The sequence below is a fragment of the Lasioglossum baleicum genome, chromosome 6 (assembly GCF_051020765.1).
Source record: "Lasioglossum baleicum chromosome 6, iyLasBale1, whole genome shotgun sequence".
Taxonomy (NCBI): Eukaryota; Metazoa; Arthropoda; class Insecta; order Hymenoptera; family Halictidae; genus Lasioglossum; species Lasioglossum baleicum.
The window spans coordinates 3168392-3187340 of NC_134934.1; the positions used below are offsets into that span (position 1 = coordinate 3168392).

The window sequence follows — 18949 nt, forward strand, 5'->3', positions numbered from 1 at the left end:
AACTCGATCGAGAGGTGAACTTCAGGATCATCGAGGATTGCTAACGACTCAGATCGTGGAACCCCAACGCCAACTACTATGTCCTCCACGCGGCGGAACACCTCGTGGAGCATTTCGCGAACGATCAAGAAGAACCGCGGGATCCGTGGATCGGCGGGCCAGCGATTGGAATATATAATATCATGGATGGATACGTCCCTGGGGGCCCGGAGAGTAGAACGCGGGTTGGTAGCGAGAGGGGTACAAGTCGGGTTGGGGCAGGGTAGTGGATGGTATGAGGCGGCGATCGGGTGAATGTGGCGTCGCGTCGGTGACGGTGTCGGTAGCGGTGTCGGTTCCGATGACGGGGGCGGGGAGGAGCCGAGGATCGGCTCTGCTCGGCGAGCGGCTCGACGCGGAGCCGCGCTTCGTGTCTGCGGGGCGGAAGGGGCGAGGGGAGAGGGAGAGAGGCGCGGGTTCGGGACGTTCGAGGGAACGGCGTGCGGCAGTGGTGGAGCGGAGCAGAGCGGAGGAAGGGGCGGCGGTGGCAGGGGTGTAGCTACTTACCATACTCCCAGTATACCAAAGTCCCGCGGCCGACTCGCTCCGCGGCAGATAGCAGTCGCTAGCACACCACGCTTCTCACCGCCACCACCGCTCGGGGAATCGCGAGCAAAGAGTTTTCGGCTCGTCGACCGCTTAGACAAAAACTCGGAGGAATCCCTCCTGGTCGGTCGCGGCACGCGTGCCCCGTGGGGTGGGGAGGGGGCGAAAGAGTCGCGATAGGAGCCTGCCGCGCTGTTCTGTCTTCTCGGCGGGTCGAGAAGCGAGTCGCGGAAAGGCGGGAGGGTCGCGAGGGGAACCGCGCGAGAAAGGAGAACGCGAGTGTCGAACCACGACCGAAACCGCGACCACGAACAACGAACGGCAACCCCAGCACGAGACGCGGTTCCGCGTTTCGTGCGGTTCCGGTCACGTCGGTCACGTGGTCGCCGATCTACAGACCTCCCCACTCACCCACCCTCCGCATCACCCCGCCCCCCGCAAGCCGTCGGATCCCTTAGGTGAGCTTTCCCACCGGGAGCACGGGGGAGGGAGTGTCAACGCTGGGACGGCGGGTGGGGGCGGGATCGTGACGAGCAGTGGCGGGGAGAGGGAGACGGAAACATCGAGGAGCCGCGCGAACCACTAGCGAAAGAGGAACATGGAAGGAAGAGAGAGGTGGTGGAGGCGGACGTATGACGACGGGAAGGATATCGCGAGTCGACGGTCACGACCACGTGGGGTAAGTGGACTGGAACGCGTTTTAGTTTTTCTTTTTTTCCCCTCTTTCTTCTTTGGCGAACTCGGTGGTGGCGGTGGTGGTGGCGCGACCGATCGTTTCGCACACTTTCGTAGAGCGGCCCTCGAAATGGAATCCTGAATGGAATCGATGTAGCCTTGAAGCCGCGTGATGTACATGCTCGCGAGAACGTCTGCTGCCATTTCTCTGTTTCGTTAAGTGTCATTTAATGTTTATTGATGACACTTTGGTGATCATTGTTCAAGTCGTTATTTTAATAGTCTATCGAAGTCGAAGTCTGGTTTCCTTAAACAGGCTGTTGATCAATGAAGGTTGCTGCGAGCATGCTGGAAAGAAGCTTCTCGACCGAAGGCGTCCCGTCGCGCTATAAATTCCGCCAGCAAGAAATTAAATCCGGCCGCGAAATAAGCGGCGAAAACAGCGACTATTCCCGCGAATCGAGACGAGAGAAAACAAACGAGGGGCTATAGATTATGGGCGGGAGCGGGCAATATGCGAGCCAACGGAAGGCCGTTGTCGGGCCTCGAATCATCGGTTGGCAGCGTCTGCGGACGGGTCCTCGGGCGGACCTAAATCGTGCCCTTGGCACGCGGGCTAATTGGTCGTATCTCGCGTTACCCGGCGTGCTTTATCGCATCATCCGAAGCCGGCTGAAAAGAATTCGCACTCGCCCCGTTCCAACGGGCCGTTTAATGGCCGCTCGCGGCCTCCGCCGATTTTTCATTCTCCGTCCGCCACGTGGCAGCGCACCACGTGCTCCTCCGTCATCACTCTTTGCCAAAACATCTACCAACCTCTCCTTTAACCCCTCGCATTCATTCTCTTCCACCCTTAGCGCTCAAGTGGTGACTCTGAGGCACCATTAATAATTGATGCACCATTGTTCAAAATATAGTTTACATTATTAACCCTTACCACTCGAATGGTGACTCTGAGACGCTACTAAAACTTCCTGTACCATTATCCAACATATTGTTTACATTATTAAATATATTCATATCTAATCAATTACTGAACGTATTGTAAAAGCCACAAAAAAAATATAAATTTTCTTTTCTCTTCTACGACATTTTTCGGGATAAAGTCGTTTTATCCACTGTAACTGTAAAGAAAATGATAAGGCTTTAAGAAAAGCGTAGCAGTTAGCTGCACCAGGAAAAGGTACAATGATCACTGTACTTTCGTCGGAACGTTTCAAGCGTTAGCTTCAATCTTGAAAACCGCCGCTCACCGGCCGGCGGCCGGCTCGGTCTGCGTTTTTTAATTAACCGGAAAAACTGCGGCGTCCGATCGATCGGGTCGCACGTGCGCCGGCTGGAAATCGATTTTAACGCGAAACCAATCGACGACACCCAGGGCGAGAGAGAAGAGGTTGGGGGGTATAACTTTATCCTCGCTTAATCGCCTTTTCGATAGGTACGAGCCGATCCCTTTGTTCAGACAATACCTCCACCCTGTCCTCGCTAATGTATGCAGCGTGCCGGTCCCCCAGTCCAACCCCCCTCGCCTCCTCACCCTACCGGTCCCCCCCGTTTCTCGCGCGATGACTTCGGGGCTCCTAGGATTCTCCCCGAAAGCTGGGTAAAGGGAGACAGAGAGAGAGAGAGAGAGAGACTCGTACTCGGTTCGCCTTTATTGAATTTTGGGACCGTTCCAGTTGGAACTGAGAGACAGAACGAGAACGAGAGAAAGAGAGAGAGAGAGACCTGAGGGGACAGGACTCTTCGCGGTCTCGCGCAGAGAAAGGACCAGAGAGAGGCGGCGCTCTACGGTGGGTGGAGTGCTAGCCCCAGAATTAATTCTCATCCCGGTGCATGGCTTTTTACGATATAACTGCGGTTTGTTAGTCGTTATTCACGGCCCGAATTCAATTCCCCGACTGCCCCCGGGTAGAAACGCCGAGCTACTGCCTTTCTTTCTATGGTGGCAACGGTGACACGCGTCGCGGGTCGACACTTGTATTCCGTGGTCCAAGGAATGAGGTTTGACCCTCCATTATGCCGTTGTTCTTGTCTTATTCTTCAGATGAAACAGAGAACTTTCGAGGACAATTTGTATATTGCACAAAAATCCACTGTCTAGTCGTCAGTCATCGGAAGCATAATTTAACACCTAACTTAAACAAAACCTACTGAGCACTAAATGTAGCTGGTCTAGCGTTATGAAAATGAGTGTGCAATGTTTATTGTATAATAATATATGCTTGAACGAAGAAATTTATTCAATCATTTCCGATGAAAGAATCGTTACATTGTCGAAAAAACGTAAAATTTCAAACAGGTCATTTGAATGTCGCTGGTTTAACCTGTTCACCGTTCGCGATCAAACGTTGTATCCATCGCAGCTCGCGGTCTGTATCCACGGAGTATTATCTCTCCCGCGGGGAGATTAGGGCAGGCGTGGCCGTGTTACACAATGCTGCAAACTCGGCTGTAGAGAACGTGGGGTACACAGGATCCCTGGAAAGGAGCCGGAAAGACGCGATGAAGAAAGAAAGTAGACCGTAGAAAGAACAGAGAACGAGGAAGCCCGAGGACAGGCGGGTTGACAGGACACAATATTGCAATAACTTCAATTACGGCGACACGACGGATCGCCGTGGGGTGAGGCGTATCCCCTCGACCCGCCGCAACCCTCTTCCACCCTCCGCGGACCCGCTCGTTCCATTTGTATAGGCGAGTGACACAGACGTCGCGGTCGAATTGGCTGTCGGATCCGAAATGGGGCTACCTTTAAACAAGTGCTTCTTAATAAACCATTGACGCGCGAAACCACCCTCGAAAATTTGCCCCTTGGCGGTCTCGCTTGGCCACCCTCTTCCACCCCCGCCTTTCTGTCGTGCTTCTCTCTCTCTCTCTCTTCGCGTCGCCATGGGACGCCCCGTTCTCCGTTACTTCGTTAAACTCGAAATGCCAGCCGGTTCTTCTGCCGAGAACCGGCCGCGGACGTAACGAAGCGTTATTCCGTTTTTATTTTCGGGGGAACATTTTGGACAAGAGCCAGACGCGAATAAACTTCGCGCCTCGTTCGCGTTATCCAACCAACCCCACCTCTCCCTGTCCACCACCCTCTGAACTGTGAAATACGCTGGCCGTCAGACGATCCGCCATTAATACCGGAAGATTATTCGTCGCGAGATCGACGAGCCTTCGCTCTTTTGTTCGAGATTCTTCGTTTTCCAACCACCCCGACTTCGACGAGGGCTGCTTCGACTTTAATAGATCACCGGGGGGATGAAGAAATTCCCCGCTCATTGTGAGTCTACGTCTACGACGATCGCTCCTACATATTGATTGCTGGAAAATGCCATTTCGACGAGGCTCGATAAAATGAATAATACGGAAGCTTGTTACCGAGCTGACGATCTTTGTGCATTTAGAGTAAATTCTATCCCGGGAAATTTGCTGGAAATAATTACACGGTCCAACAGGAGTTTAAGCGGTCTCTGTGGGCCGAATTCTGGCCTGGTTTCATTGATTGGCCTTCAGAAATTTTTCATTCGCGTTCGTGTGCCGCTGTGTACACTTTTGTCCATGATAAAATTTTCTTTGTCCAGTGTACATACATATGTAGATAGGGGTTAATCTTTTTTTCAAAATGACCATTGATATGGATATTTGATCTTCCGATGCTGCATGACCGGTATACATGTTGAAGGATTAAAAAGACAATTTTACAAGCTCGAAAGAAGGGGTTGAAATTTTCTGGACACAAAGGGTCGGTGAATTTTTGACTTTTAAGTCCGCGAGGCGAACGGCGATGACTTATCGACCGTTCGAAGCGTGGAAAAATCGTGCAGAGCCTTTTGCCCTGCGGGCTAAGGGTATTTTTAGTGGGGTGGGCACGCACCCCTGTTCGTTCTCTCGCTCGTCCCACTCGAAATTTCGCTCGGGCAGCGCTTTTTTCAACATTTATTTGACAGCTGTCGTCCGCAGTGCGTGCGCGTTTACCTATCGCGCTCTCTCGCCACCCCTACCGCTAGAACAAGGGGTGGTTTCCGAGACGAATATCGGCCGCCTTCGACTCCAAAGATTTACGGTCCTCCATTCAGTAATTGCTTCGCGCAACAATCACGAGACTCGCATTTATTCTTTTCTCGGGAATCGGGAAATAAGAGTATGGGATCAGAGTAAATAAACACTAGAAAGGATTTGTTTTCAATACCTTTGTCCGATAACAAAAAAGACAACAATGTAAACCCTATATAAACATCGTAAGAGCCGGTTAAGTGTCATGAATAGACTGCGGATCATTATGCAAAATAAAAATTGTTTGCATCGATTGCAGGAGATAGAAACTACATTGAATTTTATATCTTCCCTTAATTATTTTAATTTTTTTAATTTTTCAACTTCGAATTTCATCTACCTAATTTCACACAAAGATCCGCAGTCTAGTCATGAACAACCAAAAACAATTATTAATTGAAACGTTCACTCCTTTAATTACACATACAATTAAAAGAAAAGTTCTCCAATCCATTCCTCTCCATTCTCGCGCAAGCCTGGCTCGCCACGCTTGTATGTATTGTACATTGCGAATCGACGAATAGGCTTGATAAGGAGGAGGGTTAAGTTGATCGCGGAAGCGCGATTTGTCGCGAATTCTCGGCGCTCAACTGTCACGTAAACCTCTGTCACGCGACCGCGGAAAGTATCAACGACAACGGCATGCTCCCGTTTAATTACTCGTGGCGAGGGGCGCACACGGGGTGCGTGGGCGTAATTCCTCGCATCGTTCGCGGACACGCGAAAAATAGCCGCGAAATAGCGCGGCGACACGACACTTTTCCACTTTCGTTATCCGCCGCATCGGAACCGCTGATATCTTAATTCCACTTACGGGCGGCGATTAGTCGGCCGCGGATGCCGGTTCACGCTCGACGAGGTTCTCACGGCTGCGTGACCGCATAGTGTTCTCAAACAACGAATTCTGCCTGGAGAGAAGACCAAAATTTCATTCTAGAACTGTGTACGTGAGTGAAAATTATTCCGAACTTCAGTTCTAATGAAAGAAATTTTAAGTACCGTGGGTCTTCAGAGTTAAATTTAAAAAAAATTAATTCTGCATAGTTTTTCAAAGAACGAAAACATTTCAAATTGACATAGTTCTCGGGAAACATACATTGGATGGGGAACTAAGTCCAATTATTTCTTCTACATTCAAAAAATGTGTTCAGGTCGTTGATATTGATTTGAAAAACGTTTCTATGTTTTAAAGTATGCAGGTAGACTTTGATCGAACTACTAGCGACAGAGTAATCCAAGTTGATCACTAGACAGCGGATCTTTATGCAAAAAAACGCACTAAAAATATGCACTAAAAGGTATGAAATAATTTCCATTTAATTTATGTGAATATACACACGAACTTAAATACAATACAATTTTTTGGAAACACCGTTTTTGGACACTGGAAATTACGAAAATCCTTAAATTCTTCAACATGTTTTCACATACTAATGTATCTTCTCTTCCCACCTACTGATTTCCAAGTTCACCATATTCCAATGAAATCATAATCAGCAACATCTGTCAATTGGAAAATTTTCAATTTTGCGCCGCCTCCGAAAAGATTGTATTGTATTCAAGTGCGTGTGTATTCACATAAATTAAATGGAAATTATTTCATACTTTTTAGTGCTTTTTTTAGTGCGTTTTTTTTAAGCCGGTTTAATTTTTTTTATAAAATTTTTTTATTTCGCACTTTTTAGTGGAACGAGCAGAATTTGTAGAACACCGTAGGCTGGTTTTTCGGTATTATTGGTTATTTGCAATAAAAACTGCAAAGAATGAAAAAATGCAAAATTTGTTTTCACGGGACCATCCCGGGGACATACTCTACAAGATGCAGAAGGTTTCGTTCCGATTGGTCCATCCATCTCGGCGTAATCGGTGAACATATATAGAAAAAAAAGCGAAAAAAAGCCACATAAAGATCGAATAGAGTAACCTCCTCCTTTTTCGAAATCGGTTAATAAACATTTCTTTTCGAATTTGTGTAACCGGTTGAGAATAATGTAACAGTATTATTCAATTCTCTTAATCTTTTTACTGTTTTAAATTTCACCTGCTCATTTTTGTCATAAATGCATACAATCCGCTGTCTATTGATCACGCTTCGTGATTCACCCTGTATATTCTCGAGACAAAATCAAAAATTTCGAAGTGAAATTTAACATTTGAACATTTTATTCTCTCTTTCTGTTGTGGTCGGCCCGAAAGAGTCTGTCTGGCGTCGATTTTCCCCGGAAGTGAATCTCGTTGCCCGCGATCCAACCATCCAAAACTCGATTTCGGTGAAGGAGAAACCGGCGGCGCTCGGCCACGTTGAATTCCGAAGGCCGGACTTCTTTTTCCCCGAGGAAAAAAGAGAAAACGATGTCGATACGGGAGCACGGTGCGCGGCGTGCTCGCGCGCTCGAAACGTGTTCGTCGGCCGCGTGCGTGTTGCGCCGCGTCCGAGAGCCTGAGAACTTCGTCAATTAGAGGGAACAATTAGTCGGCGTGGCCGCGATCGAACGCCGCGCCGGCTCGCACGGACGATAGGCAATAAGCAATAACGGGGCCTGTGCCGATCGGTCGACTGTCGACGGACCTGTCGCCGCCGCGCCGCGCCGACCGCCGACAGACCATGTGATGCAGAGAACATGATCGCGTTCTGCCATGCCATACCATGCAGTCCCTTTCAGAGACGTTTCCCGTGTCGCGCGGCACGTTGCGCAACATTTTTTCGATCCTCTCTACCGATCCGGCATAAATCCCGACGCGGCGGTTGCACAAATAATAACTGGTCTGAAACGGTAACGATCTACCGCCGTGACCGATGACGAAATCGTTCTTCGGCAACTCGTTGCAAGAAACCGCAGCTTTCTGAAATCTGGAGATGCTGCTCGGATTCTGACGTGGATCTTGTCTGGGCCACGTAAACAAGAGTATTTTACGATCGGAATTATTAATTTTTTATTATTCTTTTATTAGTTCCAACCAAAGAATCGACCCGACCTCATTTGTACCATAAATTATGAAACACCCGGTATAATCGTTTTTAGTTTCCTCCGTAAACATAACGTAAAGAATTGCATTAGGACCAGCGATCTGATCGTCATAGCGTTAATTTCTCTCGAAATCGCTGGAGGACCGCGGCAGCCTAGTTTCCAGAGTCCGACTCTGGGTAATAAGCTTTCGTTTCACCGTTCGATTTGCAATTCAATCCTTGGGGTTCCGCGGTGTCGTCGCGACAGGTCTGGTCGCGGTCTCAGCGCTCCGGGTCTCATCGAATCTTCAATTACCGGAGACCGAGAAGACGATGTCTCTGATTTTTCTGACGCTTAGTGTCGGCCAGGACCGGTGCGAGGCGACTCTCGTTGGCGGCGTTCGATAAAAATCGCGTAGAATGTCTGCTCGGCTCCGAGCCTACTTTCCCGACGCGACGAGCGAGCGTCTCGCGTTCCCGTTTCTCGTTCCCGCTTCGTTCGGCTCGAAGGAGGATTCCTTCGATCAGTCAGCGCCGGACACCGGACTGCCAGCCGAAGAAAAACCCGACTGCCAGGCCTCTCGGTCTCTCGCGTACGTGAGTTACGTGACGCTTGATCGGCTGTCGATTTATCGCGATCGTACGACGCGTACACCCGACAACCGGATGCGAGATTCGTTCCTGCCGATCCGTGCGACGCGACGGACCCACGACGTTACGTGATCTGACGTGACATGACGTGACGCAACGCGACGCGACGCTGTTGCTGCTGCTGTTTGGATGGACGCGAGCCGACCAGCCAAGACAAGACCGGACGATATTCCTCGTCGCTTCTGTTAGAGCGCGATCTTCTTCTCTGCCGTCGCAAGTCGCAAACCGTGATCGGCCACCGATAAACCCTGCACGCGAAATTCTGGTCGTTTTCCCTGAGAGCTCGTCGACCAACCTGCGATCTCTTCTCTTTTCATGTTAGTTGCATTGTAGACATTTTATATTCGATTTCTGGTTGTAGAAAAAGCTGGCGAGACCACGATTATCGGCCGTCAGCCGAGCTGTAGTAGGCGTGGCTTAGATGCTCATATTTTCAGCCTGGGCCCTACACTTTCTAAAAAAAAAGTACTAAACTTATTTCACGGTGTATTTAGATCGTTCTAAGAAGACCATGATAGAAGAAGGCCTTCATAGCTCTTGATTCCACTGGGGCCAAGATAGTGCCCCACAGGGCAATCCCTGGCAATTCCGCTATCGAATGCCGAGGCCCAACACTCAGGAGAGTTCGGTACGTTATGGTAGATCGAGTGTTTGGTGGTTCGGGGCGTTGCTACCTCGCAACTCCACCGTGCCAGGAGTTTCGTAGAGGATCGGAAGAAGACGCCCGGAGGGTTGGATCCCCGTCTAATTTGCCCCCGCATCTTTACGACCGTAATTTCACATTCCGCTGGAAAAAACCGAACTATATTTAGGCGGTCTCCTTAAATAGGCCAGGGGATCGTTCCGCGTTTCGCTTCGTAGCCGATCCGAGAAGCGGTTGCCACGAAATCGACGCAAAAATATACGTGAGACGTATTCTCTCTCTCTCTCTTTTTGGTCGGTGGCTGGTTTTCGGGTGGTTCGTGTGTGGAACAAGTCCGAGAGGGAGATCTACGGGGTCCCGCCGGCCTATTACAGTAATTTCACGGTACGACGTCTATTCCTGCGGTCCACGGAGGAGCAGCACTAATTTCATTAGGGATAAAGATCATCATTATTTCGCGACCGTCCCGAAAATTGCAGGCGTGCCTCTCCTTTTTGCGATACCAGCCCGGGACGATCGTGTTCCGAGCTTCTTCCTGCCGCTGCGTTTGCCCCGAGCCAGGCACTCGAGCTACGGCAAAACGGTGCCGTCTTTATCGTCGGCCCGCGAAACACGGGAACAAGCCCCGGATACAATGTAATGGAGGCGGACAACACACCGTATAGAATGCGACACGCGATCCAGACCTAATTTAGATCCAGACGAAACGAATGCGCGAACCTCCGGTCGTGATCGAGCGCGCCGATTAGAACGAGCGTCTTGCTATGATGGTTTCATTATCAGCAATCGGATGAGGCATCTTAAGCAGGTTTCTAGGCTGATGCATTCGTTCTTCCCGTAATTTATATGGACAACTCTTCGTATATTTTTCGTGCGAAATTTTTATACAGGGTGTCCCAAAATTCCTTCAACAGCCGGAAGTGGGAGGTTCCTGAGATAATTTGAAGCAACATTTTCCCTTGCAAATATGTTATCCGCGCCTTTGTTTAGGATTTATTAACGAAAAACACGGACCAATCTAGCGCGAGTTGGCACAGTCGGCCCGGCGCGCCAACTGTCTATTGGCCGACTGTGCCAACTCGCGTCTAGGTCGCGCTCTGATTGGTCCGTGTTTTTCGTTAATAAATCCTAAACAAAGGCGCGGATAACATTTTTGCAAAGGAAAATGATGCTTCAAATGATCTCAGGAACCTCCCACTTCCGGCTGTTGAAGGAATTTTGGGACACCCTGTAGAAACTGCCATTTTAATTGCATTTTAAATCCTCGCCGCTTTGACATCGAGGAAACAGGCAGAAGCCTGTATACGTTGATTTTCTGCGTTGAGTAGGCGTGGATTTGTTGCTCTCGACATCGATGGAGCCACTCTTATTCTTTGACAATTTTAAATAGAAAACATCGTTGTCAATGTCATCAAATACACAGTGTAGACAGACGAGATGTCATATAAGTAGCTCCATCGATGTCGAGAGCAACAAAGCCGCGCCCCTTCCAGACAAGCCACGCCTACTTAACGCAGAAAATCAACTTATACAGGCTTCTGTTTGTTCCATCGATGTGATTTGTTTCGAAAAATTGGAAAATGATAGATCGTCGGACGTATCGATCCTGGGATGAACAAGATTTTCTTTTGCACCTGCCCCAGCAGCCTGTCGAACCCCATTACCCGGGGAACCGATTTGCGGGGCTCGTCGACGTCCCGTGGCCCCGCGACGACACCATCGGGACCCGCAGCAGCCCCCCGAGCTCGTTCTGACGGAAACAATTGCTGCCGCGGGGCATCATTTACATCATAAGCAATCATAATGATCGAATTTTCGGCGAACGACGATGATCCAACGAGTGGAACGAGGGGAGCCAATTCAGAAGTGGGTACCCACTTACCCAGCCGTACGAACCGACGAACGAACTGTGTGTGCTCGGTCGCGAGAGAGGAAGAGGGTCTCTTCTGACCCTCCTCCACCTCTTACAACCCCATAGCTTCGGGCTACCTGCGCCCGTTTACTCGAGCCGCCAAAAATCCCCCCCATTGGCTCCTCGAACCTGGCACAATCGCCTCCAATAAAAATCCCTTTCGAACGATCTAGCCTGATCACAGACCTCGTTGTACTACAATCTTCAACAACACTCGAGAAGCTGTTACTTTTATACAGTTCATACACCATTTGTTTACTTATACAAGCACTGGGTTACACTGTGACAGCATTACAGCGTGGGAAGGTTAGTGCATAAATAGGCAGTTTTTTAAAAATCAAGTACAGTGTCTGTTGAAACCTCTTTTGAAGGATTCAGACTGATCGTGACACTGTCCTAGCAATAAAACATGGGACGATTAATAGGCAACTAGGTAACAGACATTCCAGGCAGAATAGGGCAACAATCAGTTAATATTTAAAAATTACCAATGGCCTTTTTGGATGTTAGTCATAGCAGAATAGTCATTAGTCAAAACTTTTTGATTAGTTAGTGATAACTAAATGGCAAATCAGTCACAGCTCTAAGTAATCGTTAGCTATTGCTTATTAGTAAATTAGTAGTTGATGATCGCACCATTGTGCGATTAACATACATTAATATTAATAATTAGTTATCCAATGCACAGAGAGAAAGTGAATAAGAAAAAACAGCGTCTCTAATGAACCTTATCACAACTCCGGGAGCAAAGATAAGTCTAAGGCCCGTCCGACCGTCTTCGCGACCGGTTAATATGTATACTCGTGGCCGCTATAGTTCCCGAATTTCCGGCGACTGGGCGGTCGTAGGCTCTTCAGGGTTACGTCCCCGGTGTTTTCCATTCGCGTTTTACCAAAGACGGCAACAGCTCTGTTTTGGGCTTCGACGCTCTCTCTCCGTACATACTACGGAGTGCCGGACCTATCAGTATGCGGACCACGAAACGTGGTCTGAGCCTCTGTCCCCTCGTCCCTCTGTCGTTTTCCTTCCTCGTCTCTCTTCGTCGGGTCTCCCTTTTTGTCTCTTCCTCTCTCTCTCCGTTGTCTCTCGTTATTTCTCTTTCTATCGCGACTCGCCCCTCGCGGCTTCCTCGTTCCGCGCGTCTTCTGCCCTCTCGTTTCGCTCGTGTCCGTCGTGGAACGTAGGCTGTTTCCGAGAGAGAGAGTGTTTCCATCGTAATACCGAAACAGTATTGATTGCAGCCCGCCTAGCTTAGCTCCGCCACCTACTGCGATATACTAAACTTGCCTATTCTCGACGATCGGCCTGCATCGACTTCTGTCAGCTGGCCTGCAGAAATCGTTCGTGCACGTGAAGGACCAATGATATTCATAATTCGTATAACTTCGATCTGTATCTTTCGGATCGAATTTCTCGTTTTAACCTAGATGTAACCCAGACCTCATTGTACGATGAGAATTTTTCCAGAATGAAGCATTTTGTAATAATCAAATACAGTAAATTCTAGACTTACGCGGTTAACCTAAGGGTTCTTGGCACTCGAGTGATGACTCAGAGAGAGGGAGAGAGAGAGAGAGAGAGAGAAAGTCACTACTAAAAATTGCTGTACCATTATTCAAAATATTGTTTTGATTATTGAATATGTTCAAACCTAATCAAAACGTTTAAGTATTGTATGAGGTATTATATCAATTTTATATTCGTACAAAGAAAAAAAATTAATATAGAATGGAATTATACTCTAGGTTGGAAGAAATTTATTATTAATTATATATTATTAATTTAATTTTTGAGTTAAAGTCAGCTTTCTTAGATCTCTGCAATCCATGGATTTTACGTGCGTGATAAAAACTTTTTCGTTATAAAAGTTCAGTTACAAAATCTTTTCGTATTAACAATAATGAATTTCAAGGAAGTATAATAGATAATATAATAAATAATTTATGGATTATAAAAATTTTTTAAAAATACTCGAGTATCAAATTCGACGGTTTTTATTTATTTTCGATCTAAGAATGCTATTACCAATGAAAATAGGATTTCACTTGGTCCCACTATCTTAAAATTTCTCTAGAAAACTTGAAAATTGCATAAACATCCGCAGTCTAATTATTACAAATGATAATGTATCTCTATGTCTCGAATTGATTGCTGCCGATCGGTTCGATGCAGGATTCATAGAGAGAGAGAGAGAAAAAAAGAGAGGAGAAAGAATCGACGGGTGGATTTGCAAGATGGACCCCAGTAATCGTTCGAACGGTCAGGTCAACGAGGATTCGAATGATGAGATCACTGGAGGCGAGAGACGCGCAGAGAAGACCCGTCAGTCTATATTAAATCGTGGAGACCGGTAATACTTCGGGACTCGGAGCGTCTCTCGATTACCGGGCCTAATTATCTGGCAAGCCGGGATAGGGCAACCCCATCGGCCCGAGATGGAATTGCCGTTCCCACCGTCCTACGAGAGTCACCCACCCTATAGCTACCCAGGTCATTGTTACGTCGTTACTACCCTTTAGTACGGTCCTCGGGCCAATTTCGGACCGCGACGACGACGACGATTCCCGGCTGACCCGTCAACGGCTGATCGAGCACCGGTTTCAATCGCAAAACCGATCCGGACAACGATCAACATTGCTCTGAGCCGCGATGGACGGTCCTTGGATTTGCTTCAGAGCGTTTTATTGGATTCTGATCCTCTTCGATGACCCTAGAAAGTCAGCCTTGCGTCTTCTAACTGTTATGCTTGTTCTAGAAAATCGCTTCTTACAAGAATCTCTTCGAGCTGTCATGAGGTTGAATAAGCAAGTTGATTCAATAAATTTCCAGTAGAGTATCGGTATAATTTCGAGGTCCTCTATTACGTCTTGTTTTCGTGATCTCGTGGTGTGTCTTGCTCGTTAGTCAGATCGTTTAGGCGATTACGGTGGTTCACCTAGAAAATCCAACCGGAAAATTAACCTCAGTACTCTTTCCCCGCCCCAGATTCTACCAATCGATGTCAACCTATTCCCAAACACAACGGCCACGCAGTTTGACGACTCGGGGGAACGAAGTTTCCTCGATATTCATCGATATTGAGCAGCAGCAACCTCGGAACCGGCACGATTTCCACGAATTCCCATGAAAACAAGGAAGTCAGAGTTCAGGAGGTCCTGGCGGGTGACCGGGGTTTTTTCGGCGACATAATGAGCCCGATAGATTGCCGGGCATTTACATCACAATGCCGGACACCCCCTGCCGAGCTATTGATACAGGAATTTCGGAAGAAACGGGGAAAAAGTACGGGGAGACTTTCTTTCGACAGAGGGGGAGAAAGAGAGAGAGAGAGAGAGAGAGACATAAAGTAGGAGAAGGGGAAAGAGGGAGATACCGGCACCAGCGGGCTTATTAGTCAGCAATGTGATCTATTTGCCCTGTACTCGCATAAAGAACCTACGTTATTGTGCCACTATGTTACGAAGAAGGGCGTTATTGCCCAATAGGGACCTCCAGTTAGGTCGTACACCGCGTTACGCCGCACGGTTATGGATATCGCTCTCTCGTTCTTTCGCCTTCTCCGCCTCCGCATTCTCTCCATCTTCTTCTCTCTTTCTTTGTTCTTCTCATTTCGTTCTTTTCGTTCGTTCTCTCTCTCTCTCTCCGACGTCAACGGCCCCCCTGCCGACCGCCGCTAATACGCCGGTAATTTTTTCCCCATTCCGGATATCGCTTTATTATTTCCTGCCACCAAGCCGCGTTACCATTCCCGGCGAATTCCGCGCGTCCCCGCGAGATCGTGGGAAGGGAACTTCATGAAGCCGATGAGCTACGGGGAGAACGTGTGACTGCGCGACACTTTCCACGTGGAAACCAGGAAAATTCCGGGGATTGTTGTGCTTGGCGGGAAATCGAAGGCTTGGGCCTCTGCAGATTTTTTTTCTCGAACATAATTGGTGGGGAGTATTGGTGTCTGGATGCAGTGAAGTTGCTAACAATTATTTAGTAACGTTTGGAAATAAGAGAAAGTGTGAGTGTGTTAATAAAGAAGCATCAGTACGGTGTGAATTTAATCGGTATCTGCAATGAGGATAAGTGGGAGCTAATTGATGTCCGAGTTGGAGAAATTAATTACTAATGTTTAAAAGCAAGAGAAAGTTACATGAATCTTGAACAATGCTTTTACTGGGGTGGGCATAATGTGTTTTTACTCGAATGGATCGGGGGTAGTTTTTGGTATGATAAATATTCTTCATAAACTATCCGTGGTCTGGCATTTTAATGGCTTGTAAATCTATCTGACTGAAAGTTATTTGGTTTTCTCGATAAACGTTTCAATAATAATTTCAATGTCTAACAATTTTTTAAGGATTATCATTTAAAAGAATATTTTAAGCTCATCTTTGATATAAAATAGTTATCGGGAAATCTATTATAATGCTTCCGGTAGAGAAAATTAATTTTTCATGAAGTCTCCTGAATTACCACCCTTGAAATATAATAACCCTACGCGAATTATTGGAACTCGTTTTGAATATATCTAACCAACGTTCACTGACAATAAGTAAGCGTCTGTCACTGTGATTGATAGACTATGAAGCGCTGTGTATTAATACCACTTACAAATTGTTAGTATATTGAAAGCATTGTATTATATATAGCATTTTCACTTTAACTTTAATTCCAAGGATTTTCTAGTCGATAAGGTTCTCTTTTTTCCCGTTCCAATTTTTCTGAAACAATCTGCCGGGAATATGAAACTCGGGATTTGCAAGAAAATGCACAATTTAGTGATCGTATACCTGTACTTACTGAAATAACTACGTAAACAAGCAGTGCACTTAAACATTCGATTTAGTGGAGCATTTATCTGAAACTTAGCGGTAAAATGATTATGCTCTCTATCCTAACACATTCGCTGACTTGATAGATGAGATTTAGGAGGTGAGGTGTTTAGCAACAATCGAAGGCAGAAGAGTGTCGCAGTTTCCCGAGGTCGATTTCGTGGATTATTTCTCTGAATCTTTGCAGTACAATGACTATACTCTCTATCCTAACACATTCGCTGGCTTGATAGATGGGATTTTAGAAGTGTTTAGCAAGAACCGAAGGCAGAAGAGTGTCGTAGGTTTCCCGGGGCCGATTTTGAAAGCGAAACCCGCGTAGAATCGGAGAAAGCTGAGAGACCTAGGCGCGTTTCGTTGTTGGAGGACGCGTCGAGGCCTCGCAGGGCCATCGATGGGACTCGGCCAGCGGTTTTTCGTGCGTCGAATTTTAAACGGGTCTCTCGATGGAACAAAAGTGACGGTATCGACTTGTCGCCTCTCCTCGCGACGGCCACCTTACGCACCCGTACTCGGCCCGAGGAAGGTGTACCAGTACGTGTGTGCACGCGCGCGCATTCTCCTCTACCTATCTGAAATCTACACTGTCTGGCCTCTCGGGAGCGAAGCGTGCAAAGGAAGAGGGTCTTCGCCATATCTGGAGGAGAGACCGTCATTCCTAACATACACGGTGTCTCGAAATGACTGTCTCTTGGCTTCCATTAGCTATCGCTGCTTCGATTTCTTCCGCGAGGATGTCTGGGTCCATTATTAACCATACGAGTCGACGATTAATCCGTCGAATGATCGAGTTCTCCGAATAGCATTGCGAAAGCGGATCCCAATTCGGCGCGAGGAAACGCTCGGGGTTTTAAGCTTGGCACCCGATGACGCGATTCTACACCTCGCCAAAACCAGAGGCCACGACATGACGGCTGGATCCGATCGGGCGGAAGCCGATCGCGTGAGTCAGACGCCGATGAATCCGCGGGATGCTAAACAATGCCCGTCGACCGACCAAAACCGACAATGCCATCGAGAATGGAAGCCGTATCGTCGATCTATCAGCGACGATCGCACGCCGAGTGGCCCTGAAACGTCCCAGCTGATCGAAAAAGAGGCTCAAATTGATCGCGTGCGATGGGAATGCTGTGCCGATCTGCTGCTGTGCACTGTTCGTCGAAAACAATTAGAATTACATTGATAATTATTGGATAAATTTGTAGAATTCGTAAACCGGGTTTCCGATTAGAAGAAATCGGTTCTGATTTAGTACCGGAGCACGGTAGGTGGCTATAGTTTGCATCGTTTCGAGAAAATGATTTTCACGGACAGATTAGTAGAATATAAGACGATCGAGGAAAGCCAGAGAGGGTCGCGTTCCAGCTTATCGATCGCATCCCACGATCGATTCAACGTTCTTCCACGAGTCGCTCTGGAAATTTCAACATTGTACGATCGACGTTCCGCAAAACATAAGTCTGTAAAAGCTCGAGCGGAATGCCCGGCGCGATACCGAGCTCGTTACCGATCCGTCGCGAATTATGAAGTCCTTAGAGTCGGTCGGTGCGTTTTTTCGTGAATCGCGATCGCGAGGTGTTGTCCGATGGCGCAGCAGGCTCCGGACGATCGCTGTTATTTAATCTTCGAGAGCCTCGTTACGCGGCAATTATAAAGCCCTCTCGGATCGACGACGAGTTTTTTAACCGACTGTCTTTTTTCTTGTTGTGGACAATGAGAGAGGAGCGAACAGAGACGAAGAGACGGCAAAGAGAAAATAACTGGTCCATTTTATTGTTCCTTCTGAAATAGTCGCGAATATCGTATGAACTCCTAACCGAGCCTCTACTGGTACGGAAATATAGAGGAAGCGGCGAGGTGACCGTAACTATAAACACTATAACACTATAAACAGTCGCATTTAATTACATTTGTTCTTCGCCACTTTTATAAGACTTACTACACATAATGTACATTACAGACTATTCCACAGTATAGTGAATAACGAAAGCGTTAGTAACATGGTGGGAAAGAAAAAAAGATTAAGAAGACCCTTAGGCATGTAGGTTACAAGTACTTAGAAAGGCTATCATATATACGCACGCCATAATATTGGGTTCAGTTATTAAACAAACTTTGAAAGCGGCAAATGAAATACTGCTTTGGAAAGGTTTTGCATATCTGTACCCTTATGCGAACTACAGTAGCATTGACAGAGCGGATTTCGGGGCGACGCGAGCGCAAAAGTGACACTATTTCGACGTCCACGATTACAGGTTAATGGAATAACCGCGTCGACGCGCAAGACGGAGCGTATCGTTCGGAAGCGAGGGCCACGGTTCTATCGGTCTAGTTCTTTTCCTCGTCGACGGAGACGTTCCGGGTGGCCAAGGTGACGGCTTTCAGCGTTCCCGATGACATTTTCCGCACGATTCTCCCGGCTCGAGGCTCGAATGGCTTGGTGGATACCGAGGAAAAAGGGCGAGGCGGCGCATGGTGCCCGCGAAGCAGCGAAACGCTTTCGGAAAATCCATAGCGTGAAGGAATATACAGGGTTCCAGCGTGGCGGAACACAATGGCGCGTTGTTAGAAAGGTAGGGCGATAAGAGCAAGCAAGAAAGAGAGCCATTGCTGGGGGAGGAGGGTCTGGGAAAGCTGGAGAGAGAAAGAGAGAGAGAGAGAGT

At 47.7% G+C, this 18949-nt stretch overlaps 1 protein-coding gene across 4 annotated transcripts in view; it reads left to right on the top strand.

Moving 5' to 3' along the window:
• The first annotated feature begins 524 nt into the window (after window positions 1–524).
• Window positions 525–18949, top strand: part of LOC143209766 (uncharacterized) — a 206475-nt gene continuing 188050 nt past the window's right edge. For 3 of the 4 annotated variants that reach the window (XR_013009143.1, XR_013009142.1, XR_013009141.1), the window contains exon 1: window positions 525–1264. The gene's annotated coding sequence lies outside the window, so the exon portion shown is untranslated. The remainder of the gene's footprint in view (window positions 1265–18949) is intronic. The other variant, XM_076425879.1, reaches the window with a different exon arrangement.